The following is a 15,812-nucleotide window of genomic DNA, read 5'->3' as shown; positions in this document are numbered from 1 at the left end:
ATACAAATGGGCGCCTTCGGGCCAAAACTAGGGTTCGGGAGTGCACAACAACCACACACTCCCGTGCCCTAGTTTATGTGGATGGTGCCATTGTTACGCAGCGCCATCCACACAGTGTGTGTAATGATGATATCACACACATGCTGCGTCCAAACAGTTCAGCGCGTGCATGATGTCACCATGAAATGGCGCCTTGATGGCATCATGGCAAGGAGCTCCATTTCAGAGCTCTTTTTTCCTGCGGATCGTTGTTGCAGCTGTATGGTTGCCATAAATGATCCGGATGAGAAAGGGCCGCCCCTGTGGCCGCCCCTTTCTCCTCATCTATACTGGGCCATAGATATAAGTTGGACATCCACCAGTGAAAATTAGCAACTAAATTGAAGTGATAGTCAAAATTACACAGGCCCTTATCACACAAGCAAAATTTGAAGTTATCCCAGGGTCAATGTGAAGGCAATCATGGGGTTTCAAGTTTGTTTATCACATGCCGCCAAATGCAATCAGGAGCCATCCTAAACACAATCGGGAGTCATTCCAGGGTCATTCCAGAGTTAGGTAAAGTTTCAAGTTTGTTTACCATGGTGCCAAACACAATCAGGAGCCATCCTAAACACAATCGGGGGTCATTACAGGGTTAGGTAAATTCAGGGAAAAGAGGATTTACTGGAATGCCCCTGGATTGTGTATAAGATGGCTCCTGATTGAAACCCCATAATTTCCCCTGTATTGCCTTCACATTGACCCTGGGATAACTTCAAATTTTGCTCGTGTGATAAGAACCATAGTGTCTGAAATATGAATTATACAACTGCATATCTCTTTTTCTTTAGAGGAAGCACACGTGTGGTCTTGATCTGGATTCCTGATCTGGAAACAGGAGGGCTGTCACCTGTTTACAGAAAGAAACTAGGGAAGATGCTAGTCTATCCTTTCTGGAGAAGGAGTTCCAGAGACTGTGAGCAGCCATGGAAAAGGCCTTCTCTTGTTTTTCCCCAAAGTTTATCTGTGGTGTGGTGGTAAAGATAGAAAGGCCTTCCCAGCAGATCTCGAAACATGGACAGATTCATAAGGGAGAATGCAGTCCTTAAAATAACCTGGACCTGATCTCCATAGGGCTTTATAAGTCAAAACCAGCCACTTAAATTCTGTCTGGAATGGAGTGGCAGCCAGTAGTGCTGTTGTAACAAGGAGGTTGTATGCTCCAGGTAGCTAGCCCCGGTTAGCAATCTGGCTGCAGTTTTTCAACCAGGTGAAGTTTCTGAACACTTCAAAGGCATTCGACGTAGAGCATGTTGTGCTTTAGTTGTTGTGTGCTTTCAAGTTGATATTATATTATGTATATCAGAAAACCTACAACCATTCACAGTTAGTAAATAATGTAGGACTGCATCTAACTACAAACAACCCATTTATTCATAAGAGGAGAAAGAAAATACTGAGGCTCTGAAATTATTAGAAGACCAGCCAACCTCTCTTTAATATCTCTAATTTTTCTTAATACCTTTCTTTTCCTTATTCAAATATTCTAAAAGGAAAGGAAAATTATTATAAAGCATCTCAGTGACATATCTGTTGTTATTAAGGTAGATTTTATTTGATCAGAACACACTGAAATAATGCCAAGTGTGAATTTGCTAGGCAGTGCTAGGCATGGAGGTCATCTGCAGCCACCAAGAAAATCAGTCATGTGTTTGGAGCAGTAATCTAAATCTATATGGAGGATGCTGTTTGCCATCAATACAATATATCCATTAACTATATCCCAGGGGAAGAAAATGCAGAAATACATTCTAGGTCAGAATAGTCTCATACTGGTAGGATCTAATAATGGCCTGTAGCAGAAAGATCATTTGAACATATTCTTACAGGTTCAGTTGTGCAGATATTCTGTCATAAAATGGATTTGAGAAGCTGTTCTACAATGAGAAGTGAGAGTAAGGGAAAGCGAAGAAGGGAAGGATTTCATTACTAGCTGTGTACTTTCAAGTAGTTTCTGACTTATATCAACCCTAAGGTGAGTCTATAACTGGGTTTTCTTGGCACAATTTGTTCAGAGAATGTTTGTCTTTGCTCTCCTCTGAGGCTGAAGGAGTGTGAATTGCCCAAAGTCGCCCAGTGGGTTTCCATGGCTCAGCAGTGATTTGAACCCTGGCCTCCAGAGTCATACTTCAGTGCAGACTACAGACCATTAAAAATCCATTATAAATAAGATATAAGAGGGGTATAACATTTTAATCTGTTTAAATAATCACATAAATAAATACTGAATAGCCTGAGTGATCCTCATGTTTTGTCTGCTGGTCTTGTAGGAAATTGGCTGGTTACAACCCTGTATAAACATCTCTATTCTACTCTTGATCTGCCTCTCCATTTTCTATCTTGCATTTTACCACACATTAAAGATTCTCTCTGATGCTGAAAATTAGACCTTTGCCGTATTAAGAACATTCAACTGATTCAACATGTCTGGTTTTCTGCTTATGTAGTAAGTACCCATCAAAGAATATGTTCTGACAAGTAAATGCTCCATCCCCTTGACGCTAGTTCAGATTTGTGGCAGGGAATTAAATAACACTGGAGTTTGCTCATTATTACTTGCTTTGGCTTCATTGCAGCTTAGAGCTATATATACAAAATCTTCCAAATTGTTCTTATATCCATATTTGACTACAAATGCACACAGGCAAAAATGCTATTGAAAATGAACTTTACTTGCAACAGTCATTTTTCATATATCATAGCCAGAAAAATCTTCCAAACATATGGGGGAAAATTACTGATGAGCCTGCAAAAATGACAGGTAATAGGAGATAGTTTGTGCCTCATCCATAGAAAGAATGTTCCAAGCAACAAAAATAATGTACTAGGATAATTGTGAAATCTATAAAACAAACAAACAAACAAAAAAAAATGATGCATCCCAAGAAAAATGCTAAAATCCATAGTCATTAAATATTTTTATTAAGACCAACAAAATGCACAGAACTGTGTGTAAACTTTGCTTTTATTAGGCAAAGTATTCTTTCAAAAAACTTTGAGGGACAAGAGAAAAAAACAGGAAATGATGGGAGACTGGCTGGTAATTCTCTAGTATGGTAGGTTCAGGGAGGCCTTAGCCACTTTTGGAAGGATGGAAAGCTGTCTTGACACAGTGAGGACTGCACTGGTTATCTTACCTTACCACTCAGGTGGTCCTGCTGTGGCAAGCCAGAAAGGACACAGATGTATGTGGGGGCTCTCACCTATTCTAGGATCCTGTCCACATCCTCAGACTGCACAAACCGAAACACATGAAATAAGACAGGACAAGCAGGTTTTGTTCATAATGCTTTGCCCACTGAATCTGCATCAAAGTCAGAGTAGATCTAACTAAGGGCCAAAACAGACAGGCCAAAATAAAGCTGCTTCGGGTCACTTTGGAGATATTCTGTTTAAATGACACATGTATCTTAAGAGGCCAGAAGCTGCACCAAAGCTGCGCTCTAGTTTTTAGGACTGGATTGTGGCTTTGGTGTGGCTTCCAGTCTCTTAGGCCGGTTACAGACCGGCGTTTTAGTGCGTGACGAGCACACACTAGGGTTACAAAAGGGCGGTGCTTTTGCACCGCCCTAACCCTAGTGCGTGCTCGTCATGCACTAAATGGCGGCGGCCCTTCCATATGGCCGCTGCCGTGAGGACGTCACGGCCGCACCGCCTCTAGACGGGGTGGCGCGGCCGTGACGTCCTCAATCCGTGGCAGGGTGCATAGGGCGCCCTTTCTGCGGACCAGGAAGGAGCTCCGTTTCGGAGCTCCTTCCTGGTCCGCGGCGCCGCTTTGCTTCACTGGGCGCAGCCTTTAGACGGCTACGCCCAGTGAAGCAAGGGAGAAAGGGGCCAAGTGGCCCCTTTCTCCCCCTCCCCGCCGCCGTGGGGTGTCCTTGGGGCTTGAAGCCCCAAGGACACCCCTTTTCAGGCTGCGGGGAAGCGGCGTTTTGCTGCTTCCCCGCAGCCTGAAAAGCGGCGGATCGGGGCCTCAGCGGCTGCCGGTGTAGCCACTGAAGCCCCAATACTCCAGGGAAAGGGGCAGGTCCAGACCGCCCCAAATGGGCGGTCTATAACCCGCCTTTGAATGCATCATTTAAACAGCACACTTCCAAAGTAGTCCAAAGCAGCTTTATTTTAGCCTGTCTGTTCAAGCCCTGATTGTTAATAGCCAGAGAAACAAAGATCACCACTATACCTATACCTGTCACAGATTAATTAGAAGTGCTCTTTAATAATAATAATAATAATAATAACAACAACAATAATAACAACAACAATAATAACAACAATAACTTTTATTTTTATCCCGCCTCTCTGTATGGATAGAGGCAGGTTACAATAGCACAGATACATCAATAAAATACATAATACAGTGGGCCCTTGCCTTACGCAGGGGATCTGTTCCGGACCCTCCCCACATAAGTCAAAAGGATGCGAACCCCATTTGATATAATGGGGCTTGTGCTTTCTGCACGCACCATTCTCGCTTTTGCTGGGCAGCTTCAGCGTAAACTGAAACCCGCCTATAATGAGCCTGAGTATGATGCGGGCTCACTGTACATACATAACCAACACTACGTAATCCCCTATCCCCGTACCTCAAAACAAAAATAGCAACAGTATAAAGTACAGATTAAAATGACTTAAAATAGACATAATTGAAGCAAGATATCTTGGGGTAGACAGGGGCTATCCATATTAGTGTAACGGGAGGTCAATCTGGAAAGGCCTGTCAGAAGAGATCTGTCTTGACGGCCTTTTTAAAGGTGTCAAAAGTGGTGATATGTCGGATCTCTTCTGGCAGGTCATTCTATACTTAAAGAGCGGCAGATGAGAAGGCCCTCTAGGTAACCACAGCCAACCTGGTCTTCCTTCACTGCAGTAGGTTTTCCCCAGATTATTTCCTTTATACCAAAATTAGCTATAAAGTGCAGAGTGAAATTGTTTTGTAACACCAGAAGGATGGTCCTATTTGTCTATGAGGTTATTATGTTCAGGCTTAGTAGCCAGTAATTATTTTAATTTGTTGTTATGTATGTCTTCAAGTCATTTCTGACTTATGGTGACTCTAGCCACCAAAAATATAGACAAAGTACATCGGAATGCCTACAGAGTTCCCTTTCTACCCAGAAAGTGGCAGTCTTCCCTTTCCACAGAGTTAAGCAGAATAGCTAAAATCACTGTTTCACAAAAGCCAGAATCTTTTGGAGATCTTTCTATGAAAATTAAATCTTACACAAACTTTCCCCCACAAGACTGCAGTTAAAAAAACCCTAGAAGATACAGTCTTTTCCCACCTCTCAAGTAAATCCACTTTAGATTTGTTCTCCTTTTTTACAGCAGCAGCTCTTCACAGCTCAGTCATTGTTTTTGCTCTGTTATCTTAATCAATATCCAGACATAAAACAAAAGCAACTAGTATTTATTGCATTTTCAGATGTTGAAAGGTAGGATGAAAGAGAGAAATCAGTGTCAAATGACAAAAGCCTGTGGAAAGTAAATTAAAATTGTACTGTGCTTTCTCCTTTAATCACTAACTTGTTTAAAAACATCTTTCTTCACATAAATAGCATGGGAGCTTGGAAAGAAGTATAGCTAAGCTTCTAAAAATTATGTCCCACATTAAAGAAGACACTTGATACATACGTAGCAATTATCTGTGCAGAAAATAAGGGTGTGGAACCTATATTGCAATCCAGATGCTTTCCAATTTCCATATCCCACTAATCAATGTCCACTCCGTGTGGATTGATAGATGGTTATAGCTGGAGGGCCAAAGGTTTTCATATCCAATTTAAAGGGTTCTTAATATATATGCTGGCTGCTCATTTGCACCATATTTGCACATGAGCAATGAAGAAAACCTATACTGGGGTGCGGCCCTGTGGAGAGAGGGGCCCATTGAAAGAATCAACGAGTGCTTAACCATGAACACTATCCACATGATCTGAATGATCTCAAGGGAAAAAAAAGACTGATAAACTTGTTGTGATTCCTCATTTCCCCCTTTCCAGTCCTTGTAAATTAGACTATACTGTACTGCTAATGATGTAGTTGGACATATGAGATTTAGAGTTTCAATAGTGTTAATCTAGAGGAGACTGTAAGGAACAGTTTTTTGAAACTTCAGCTACTGAGATTGGCAAGAAACTGGGAGTGAGTCCAACATACCAGTGTTTGCACAGCAAGGCTATTTCATTCAAACACTTGATCTTGAAGTGGTAGGATAACAGTCATCTTGAATATTACTAGTATCATAGAATCATAGAATCACAGAGTTGGAAGAGACCACAAGGGCCATCCAGTCCAACCCCCTGCCATGCAGGAAATCCAAATCAAAGCATCCCCAACAGATGGCCATCTAGCCTCTGCTTAAAGACCTCAAAGGAAGGAGACTCCACTACACTCCGAGGGAGTTTGTTCCACTGTTGAACAGCCCTTACTGTCAGGAAGTTCTTCCTAATGTTGAGGTGGAATCTCTTTTTCTGTAGCTTGCATCCATTGTTCCGGGTCCTGTTCCCTGGAGCAGCAGAAAACAAGCTTGCTCCCTCCTCAATGTGACATCCATTCAAATATTTAAACAGGGCTATCATATCACCTCTTAACCTTCTCTTCTCCAGGCTAATAGTTCTATTGTCCTGCTGTGAAACTTTGAAAGTTGATTATGTCCCTTTAATATTATTTTTGACACTCCATTTATTATTGCTTTAGAGGCAAAGAGTTATTCTTTCAAAAATGTCACCTTCAGTTTGTGTTTTTCTTTTATTGTGCCATAAAGCAGAGAGCCAAATCAAAATAATGTTTTATTACACTACTAAATTAAAGCATAGTTTTAAATCCTTCTCATGTTTTTTATTTCTTAAAAACTTCAATTGATTTTATTGCATTGATGAGATTGCCTTCTTGTTCTTAATCATTGTTAGCCTCTACGCTTTCAAAGGTTTATGATACAGTGGGAAATAAATTGAATACAGACATAATTAAATAATTGCATTTATTTAATTAATAATTAAATAAGAGATCAGAATGAGGCACCCAACCACACTATTGACTCATGCCTGCAGCAATGGCACCAGACAGCTTCTAGGGACCACAAGTGAAATGGCAGCTTCCTTTATTTCTGAAAACCCACAGTAAGTGGAGAGTTATTCAAATGTGGGTTGAGGGAAGACGTCCTGAATCAAGCACGGTATTGTGAAGACAGTCTGGATCGTATTTGAAGTTTTGTCCCTGTGATGTTTAAGCAGGAAACAGTGAGCCTGAAGGGTGGGGGGAAACTTGGGTAAATCACCTATGTAGATAAGGCTTGAGATGAAATGGAGTCTAAATTGAAAGACAAATAAATTTGTATTGCAAAACTAAAAATTGGAAGCCAAAAATGAAGCTTCTGACTGTTCAGAAGAAAATAATAAAACACACACTTGCAAACAGGAGTCGAAAAGGAGGGTCTTTTTCTTATAAAACAAAACAAAAGAAAAAATTCTAAAAGGTTAGCTAAATAGGTAATTGTGGTTGGGAACCTCCTAACTACTCAACACAGTACCCTACGTTTTGTACATGTCTATCTAACCATTGGATTCAAAGTTAGCAACTCATATAGTGTGATGAAGCTTCTCCAAGGAGCTGTACAGACTTGATCTGGATCGGGGCATCGGGCATCTGCATGCCGCGGCCCTGATCTCTCTTTTCCGTGGCTCCTTTTTGCACCTCGGAAAGGGTGCAATAGCCACCAGCATGTGGCTTTTCTGTGCTCCTTTGTTGCTACATCATGTATATGAAGTGCCAGAGGAGTGCCATGACGCTGCATGCTGCATGGAGAGGTGTGTGGCATCACGCCAGCTTGGGGGCGAGTCAGGACATACATCATGTGGATGCCATGCTCTGATCCTAGGCCCGCCTTTCCCACCTGTCTGTCAAGCCCCCAAGGGACTTAGCTCCAGAGAGCAAAGCGGAGCTTATGGGCTGGCTACACCCAGCCTAATAGCCTGGCTGAAGCTATTCATTAGGTGCTCTTTTTTGTGAGTACCTAATGCTCTATTGGAGTATACAAGCTCTATTGGAGTATACAAAGCAATATAGATCTGACTGGGAAAACAAGGCAACAAGGTCGTTTAAGCTGACAGGAGAGAAAAATCCTAGCGCAAGATGTCTAGGCTATGCACCAGAGTAGAACAGGCAGAGAAGTAGAAAAAGGATAATAAGGAACTGTGCAACAGTGAGGCTCTCCATGCTGAGTCCTAAATAACAAGAAGGAGAACTGAGTGTCCGAATTCAACTGAAGATGGTTATGTCCCTTTCAGTTGTTTCTGACTTACGGCCACTCTAAGGTGAACCTATTGTGAGGTTTTCTTGGCAAGATTTGTTCAGAGGGGGTTGCTTTTGCCTTCCTCTGAGGCTAAGAGAGTGTGGCTGAGTGGGATTCTAATCCTGGTTTCCAGTGCTCAAACCATTACACCACACAATATTTCTGAAAGGAAGTTACATATTTTAAAGCAAACTATAGAAATAAATCAGTGGGTTTGGAGCTGGACTTAGCTTGGGGTCAACAGTTTGGTTCCTCAGTTTGCAGAACTCACAGAAAGTGAAACTGAGGCCCAAAACAGATAGGCCAAAAAAGAGCAGCTTCCAACTGCTTTGGAGGTGGGGCATGCAGATGACACACGCCTCAGGAGTGGCCGGCAGCTGCTCTGAGGCCACCTAAAATGGCCTGAAACCGCCAGCAAAATGAGTGTCTTTAATCCGCTTCTTGCCAGCAGCATGTTTAAGACCACGGCGGCAGCTTGCCCTGAGCATGGGCTGTGCGGTTGTTGCGGTCCCAAGCCACTCAGGGCCCAATCGGGGTTGGAGGGGCCAGAGGCCACTGCAAGCCGCCTGGCTGTTTCACACCACAGAGGCATAGACACAAATGTACTGCTATTTGGAGCTCTCTTTCACTGTGATATTTAGGAAGTGGATACCCTACCTTCCTCAGAACAAAATGAATAAAAAAACATCAAATAAGGTGCAAGAGTGCTGCCAACCACAAATAGAAAACATGCACTGTGTGTGTCGTACACTACTGTGGCTGAGATTCTCTTTAACAAGGTGCACTCAAAGAAACTGTAGACTTTCTTTTTGTAGAGTGAATGAATTATAGAGTACTGAATCTAGTGAAACTGGCTTTTTTGTTTTTTGCAGGTGCAGGTTCTTTTGGCAACTGTTATTTTGAATGGTTATAGTTTATAGTGCAATAGATTTAGATTACTACAACATTGACTTTTATGTGGAGTTTGGATGGGTTTATATTGGGTACACTGCTTTAGGATTTGCCGAATATAAATACTGTAAAAAAATAAATAAACATGGCTTGTGTGAAGCTGGATGGAATTTCTAGATGTTTTTGTATTGAAATGGATATTGAAATAAAACAATTCATTGCTAAATCTCCTATTTACTAAAAATATTCATTTTTGTGTCATCGGTTAAAAAACAATTTTTTTTAAAAAAAGCTTGCGTTTATTTTTTATTAAAGCAACTTTAATAATGTTAAAATAAGGGGGAGATGTTGAATGATGCTGATCAGCTAACAAAATGAATGTATTTCTGATGTACTACTTTTTAAATCGCATCCTTGTTCAGCTGCCAAAAAATTAAAATGAATCCTAGAACGGTGTAAATAAATCCAACACATATGGTAAAGAGGAAGGGGGCAGAAGGGAGAGCAGGGACAAAACAGACAGGCAGGAAAAAGTAGCTCGTAGCTGCTTTTTCCAAACCCAGTTGAACACCCAACAACTACAGCAACTGCTCCCAAAGCAGCTTGAATGTGAATGGCCCAACTGCATGCCATAGTAGTAGTAAAATTTTATTGGGTCATTGACCAATACAAGCATGCCATAGTGTGGAGCTGTGCTGCTGTGTAAATTTTTTGTTGTCTCTTCCCCATCCCTGCATACCATTACACAAACACAGCCACCGGTGTACCCTAGGCCAGTACAGGGCATCGGAGCACCCAATCATGCCCCCCCCCCATGCCCCTTCACCTCCCCTTCACCTCTTGGACTGTATGGTTTGTGTATGTTGTTATCTCCATCAGATGTGCCAAGCTTTCACTTTTGGGCATTGCCACCCATACCGCTTTGGTATGGCAGCTCTGACCTTTCTTAATATGCTTCTGCATTGGAGCATTTATATGCACAATTGGGGGATATATCACTCCTTTAGAATCGGTCTGGCATCGGTGCAGTTAGATGCATGGGTGTAGTTGCGCATTTTCCGGGAAAGAGCAGAAAAATCTAGCTTTTTTGTAGTCTAGCTTTTAGCCCCAGAGCATGGCTTGGGTGTGGTTCCCATATAGTTTCAAGGTGTGTATTAGCTAAACAACCCACCTCAAAACTGGTCAGAAGATGGTTTAATTGGCCATAGAGAGAGGAGAGAGAGGGAGAAGGAGAGTTAATGAGTGTCATGTTTGGTTATTTTGCCTGTAGTTTTTTGGCTTACTCCTCTGTCATCATTGAAACTATTACCCACATTTAATAGACAGACTAATAAACAAGAGGTACTGAAAGCTTAAAAATGATTGAACTAGTGTGTTTCAACTTTTAAGGAATCTCATATTTTGAAAAATTAAGAAACTCCCATGTCATGAGTTTTCTGATTATTTTCTTTTATCTGTAACTTTGCACTACCTTCAGGGATATTATTTCATTTTTGGGGTGGTTGCAGTCACATTAATAAAGATTCAATAGCCTGCTTACCTCTCCTTTCAGGCATTTAATGTGAAAAAGCATGCAATATTGCAATGGTTAATTATGATTTTTTTAAATATATATAAAAAAAACCTTTACTCATTTGTAAAAGGAGTTCTGTAGGTAGTAATTCACTTTAGGATTGAAAAATCTTACTGTATAAACCAGTGTGGCATAAACATTTTGCAGAAATAACTGAATCTCTACTAAATATATGAACTCTCCCCACCCCTTTCACTTTTTTTTTTAGCATGGGTTGTAGAATTCCTTGCTTCCCTTCAAAGCCTCTCTGGGAGTAGGATTTTATGTTATTCCAAAGGAAGTTGCAGCAAATTTAAAGTAATTGCTTCACTGTTCCTAATCCTTTCTGCACCAAGTAGGAGTAGCCTATCCTAACGTTATGGGGCAGTACAGACTGCCCCAAAGGGGCGGCCTGTAGTCGCTCCTTTTGTGCTGGATTGGGGCCAGGGCAACCTCTCCGACAGCCCTGCGGCCCCAATCTGGTATTTTTCCAGGCCAAAGAGAAACGGCAAAATGCTGCTTCTTTTTGGCTTGGAAAAGGGGCCAAAGAGAAGCAGCCCACTGCGCCCCAGTGCTAAAGAGGAGAAAGGGGTGGCCCCTTTCTCCTCAGTATGGTTCCCGTGGCCATATTAGGGTTCCAGAGCATGCAGTTGCCATGCGCTCTGCATCCCTAATTTCGGCACTGACACACTGCTTTTGTCCCATCTGCATGGGGCCTACAAAAGAATTTAAGGGGATGATGCGCTGGCATCGAGCTATTATTTGACAGTTATGTGTTGCACTTGTTGTGTCCTTGCCAAGACCCCTTATAGACTGAACAACAAGGTGGTTGGTGGACTGGTATAGAAGAATTCTGAGGGTTATTGAAGACCAATGATATCCTCACAGTTCAGTGGCATCCAGTTTAGAATTTAACCGAAACAGAGCCTTTCTCAAGTGGGCTTTCATTCTGTGGTATTTCTGTGCTAGGTCAGTAATATTGGGTGGTCTGAAAACAAGGGGCCTCCACTGTTCACAGCTAAAGGGTTCCCTTTAAAAATATATTATACGGTAAACCCCTCCACCATGGAAGAAACAAAAGGAATATACAGGATGCCTGCAAATGCAAATATCATTGTCTGGAGTTCTCATAATCATCCATTGATAGGTCTGTATGACTGCACAGTAAAAGCCTCACTTGGAAGCACTCTAAAGATCACTGGGAGACTGCAGGACCTCGGCTGCAATAATGCATCCTGAGGAAAGGAAAGGAAAGGAAAGGGAGAGATGGCCTCACCCCATTTTTTTTTTAAATTAAGGGCAGGGGGCCTTGGTGGGTGCCAGCAAAGGGAAGTCTCTGGGTGGTCCTGTGGTGACTATGGTTGCCACACTGACCCCAGATTTTGGATATTTGTACAATATATAAACAGAAATTCAAATACTGTACCAGTAAAAATCATTCCTGTATTTCCATTGTAGGAAACAAATACTGTGTTTGGAAAGCTTGGAAGATAAGTGGATGCACCTTGAGACCACAATTTCTTCAGAGGATGGAAGCTTACCACTAAATCCTTAATTAAGCAGAGAGTCAGCTGCCAGATACAATAAACAGGTGAGTAAATGAATGTTTGTGCCATCCATAAGGCAGATATGATGATAACTTATGGACTGCAAGGTTTAAGGATGCTTTTATGAAAGCATTTATGCATTATGAATAACCTTTCTGAATGGGTGTATAGAAATGGTTTGGAGTATTCTCTTAACCTCTCTGTCACAGTAGGCAAACATTGTTGTCAATCAAAGTGGCATGAAGAATCATCTATGGCTATTCAGCAGGACTTTGTCCTCATCTGGCTTTTGCTTATAGAAAATAACATTTTGAACATAAAGTAAGGAGAACATATAGATGTTTAACATTTATATTAGAAAGCTACAAGCACCTACAAGCAGCCACAGAAAATGCTTTGTACATTTCTCTACTGGTGTTTAATTAACCATTAGAATACTTTCCTGAAACTAAGACTGAAGAAGGCTGATAAAATATGTTGCAACCAGAGTATCTAACTGTCAAGGGTTAAAAGCCAAACTAGCACTGAAATGTTTAGATGTGTGTGACCATGAGCAATCAGCCTTTGGAGGACGAAAGCTAATAAGCTACAGCTATTCTCATAGGTACAAGGCCATTCTACTGCCTACGTGCATCAAGTCTGGAAATGTACAGGTGTCTCTTTAAACAAAGGGACAAGTTTCAATGTGACACAGGAAGGGGGTGAGTGTGTGGGACAACATGGCATTGTGTGTATATAAACTCAGGGACTTCCGATGAGTGGTGTGGGTTGAGAGATAGGAGTTGGTTGTGTAGTTCTGTATAGTAGCGTTGCTTGTTTGGTTTGCATTCTGTAAATAAAGATAAGCACTTTCAGGAGCCTGGCTTGCCTGGTCGTTAATCAGCAGAAGCCTACAATGGTGCTGGAGAGTTCCCGACAGTTGCTGCATTCCTTCATTCCTGGAAGACATCCATCTGCTGTCATCTTCACTGAGGGCTGTGAACACATTTCCAAAATTGTCAGTTATACTCTGCTGTATTCTGACACTAACACATTAAAATATCAGTAATTGCTACATGAGCATACAGGTTTTCTTAGAAGTGCAAGGCAATTTTTTGTCCATTCAAAAACTATAAAGAACACAAATCCAATCTCTTTCTATCTGTTTCTGTTTCATTCTCACCTTGTTAGTTGGGAGAGATTTGTTTTTAATTGTCTAAGAATTTTTTATTGAATCTCAAGATTCAGTATTATTATTTGAATCTGAAGATCATTATTTATCATGATTGAGGGTGCTTCTACTTCATAGGAAGAATGCAGTTTGACATCACTTTAAGTGCTGTAGCTATATCATATGGAATACTGGGATTTGCAGTTTTACAAGGTCTTTACCCTTCTCTTTCAAAGAGTGCTGGTGCTTCACAAAACTACAAAACTGAGATTTTGTAGGATAGAGCCATGGTGGTTAACATAGTGTCAAACTCCATTCTTTCTACAGTGTAACTGCTCCATGACACTTGTGTTTATGAACATGGCAGCAGTTTACTTTCTTACTATGTTTCCTTAGCATCTAGGAGTCACTTGTAAATCTGAAGTCCCACAACACATGGAAGGACACAAATTCTCCAGAGTCCAAAGCACAATGCAGAAATAATCCAGTTTGAGACTGCATTCACTGCCCTGGCTCAGTGCTAGGGAATACTGAGAATTGTAGTTTATTATGGCACCAAAGCTCTCTGACAGAGAAGGCTAAATGTCTCACAGATCTACAATTCTTGAGCCAGGGCAGTGAAACTGGTCTCAAATTGGATTGTTTCAGCAGTGTATTTTGGACTCTGATTTCAATGAAAGAGTTACACTATTCAGTTCAGTTCATCTTTATTACAGTCACAGACCAGCACAGGTAAAAAGGGGATACAGAATAAAAGAAGGTAATTGTAAAAACAAGCTAAAAACACAGGTTAAGAACAGTATTTAAAATATCCTTTTAAAATCTAGTGTAAAATCCATTGTGGCAGGACAAGATTAATACTAGCCTACTGTGAAGGTCACTGCCTACTGTGAAGGTCATTTTAACTTCAGCTGCACAGAATCTGGGACATTATATGTTATATCTGGATTGGTGTCTGAAAGCAGTGAAGAAGTGTAAAATTAACTGCTGTGTTCTTGATGTTTATACAATGGAGGTGAGATAAGGCTGAGGCGGATGTCCCTGTAGTATGAACACTGGAGTAGTATGTGCTCTGTTATGTCTATTTGGCCAGAGTCACATGGACATTGTCTGAGAAAGGGATCTTCATATATCAGACTGTAAGAACAGCTGATGGGAAGGCATGGCATCGTTCTAAAGTAAAGGCTCTTTGGTGTTTAGGCAATTCAAATTTTGCTAAATATAGGTGATGCCAGATAACTGTTGGAATCACTAACAATAAAAGTTGGGATGCTAGCTAGGTTTAGCTGGCACTCTATATCTATCACCTGTTCTTTGATGGTTGCTTTAGCCTTTTCATATCTCAGGTTGAGCAGAAGATTTGGAGAAAAACGTACCAGAATATAATGGTCTCCTCTTGTCATAAAATATTTGAGGATGGCTGTTGAGTTCCTCTGCATGTTAATGCAGCATAGTGCCCATGCGCTTTCCTACTTCCAGTAGCGTGAAAGATTATCCCCAGATAGTTGAAGCAGGAGACCTGTTCAACCTTGTGACCATCTATAATGACATGGTTTTAGATTTTTGGTAGTTACGTTCTAGCTGATCCTCTTTGCAATACTGTGTTAGTGTTCTTAGTGCTCTCATTAGACCAATATGTGTTTCTTGAAAATTAATGATGTACTCATCTGCAAAGGCGAGCCGATATATGCCTTCCCTCAGTTTCAGATGATGAAATTTGTGTTGTTGAGATGACCTGCCATGTCATTTATGTAAAAGTGAACAAGAGTGGGGCCAGGAATGCAGCCTTGCTTGATGACCTTCTCGGTGGTTATGGTGCTGGTGAGATGACCTTGGGATTGCACCTTATTATTATTATTACTATTATTATTAAACTTTTATTTCATAGCGCTGTAATTATACACAGCGCTGTACAAAGTTGGTAAATTAGGAGTAAATAAAAGCCTGCCCAAGCGTACATTTTCTAAGATAATAACAATTAAAAGAGGAATAGATTAAAATTACCATATAGAAAGGAAAAAAACAGATTAAAAACATCAAGTATCAAACAAATCACATCATAAAATCAAATTTGTCAGACAGCCAGATAACAATCACAAATTCCCTGAGAACGCTCCCTAAACAATATGGTTTCAGCTCAGCCTTAAAGCTGGTTAGGGAAGTGCAGGCCGGACATGCAGAGGAAGAAGGTTCCAGGAATGAGGGGCAGCAAGAGAGAAGGGACGGATCCGGGAAGGGGCAGAGAAGATCTGGGCTGAGAGAGGAGACTTTGGCTACCAAGAGCGGAGAGTGGCGAGTAGGGAGTAGGGAGAGAAAAGATCAGTTAAATAAAGAGGGGCA

General features: G+C 41.2%; 1 protein-coding gene across 2 annotated transcripts in view; it reads left to right on the top strand.

The window, feature by feature from the left end:
- ZNF385D (zinc finger protein 385D) overlaps positions 1-15,812 on the top strand; it is a 443,232-nt gene that overhangs the window by 18,697 nt on the left and 408,723 nt on the right. For both annotated transcript variants that reach the window (XM_042477445.1, XM_042477444.1), the window contains exon 2: positions 12,234-12,366. The gene's annotated coding sequence lies outside the window, so the exon portion shown is untranslated. The remainder of the gene's footprint in view (positions 1-12,233; positions 12,367-15,812) is intronic.

Source organism: Sceloporus undulatus, chromosome 6, assembly GCF_019175285.1.
Source record: "Sceloporus undulatus isolate JIND9_A2432 ecotype Alabama chromosome 6, SceUnd_v1.1, whole genome shotgun sequence".
NCBI lineage: Eukaryota > Metazoa > Chordata > Lepidosauria > Squamata > Phrynosomatidae > Sceloporus > Sceloporus undulatus.
This window is presented reverse-complemented; position numbering and strand designations above follow the sequence as displayed.